We start from the raw sequence: 497 nt of genomic DNA on the forward strand, positions 1-497 counted from the left end.
TGGCCGGCGAGGAGGAACCGCCACCCCCCCACCCCATCCTGTACTTGGAAGGAGATCGAGGTCGAGACCTTTTGGAGAGGGGGCATAGCCCCTTCCATCTCCAACCAGGCACGTGGGGAGCCCACAGCCTCTCCAGCACTGTCTCCCAGGGTGGGAGGGAAAACCACCGGGGTCGGAGGTGGGTGCGTGGGGGAGCTTTGCGGGGCCTGGGGGCCTTTGGGGCGCTAGCTCTCCGAAGGGCCCGAAGATCTCCAGGGCGCGCGCCCTACGCGCAGAAGCTGCAGCTGACCGGGGCTGTTTATTGGCCCAACGATTAAGCGCAGTGCCTGCGCCCCGGGAAAGTGGCAGTCGGTTGGGGGTGCCCGGGAGGCGCTGTCCCTAACCCGGGTGGGGAGAGGCAGAAAACAGCCTCGGCCTCAAGGAGGGAACGAATGCTTTCCTTTCTCGGTCCCGATTTGCTCACCTCCTCCTCACCCCACCCCCAAATTCTCGGACGG

Source organism: Bison bison, unplaced genomic scaffold, assembly GCF_000754665.1.
Source record: "Bison bison bison isolate TAMUID 2011002044 unplaced genomic scaffold, Bison_UMD1.0 scf7180017864495, whole genome shotgun sequence".
NCBI lineage: Eukaryota > Metazoa > Chordata > Mammalia > Artiodactyla > Bovidae > Bison > Bison bison.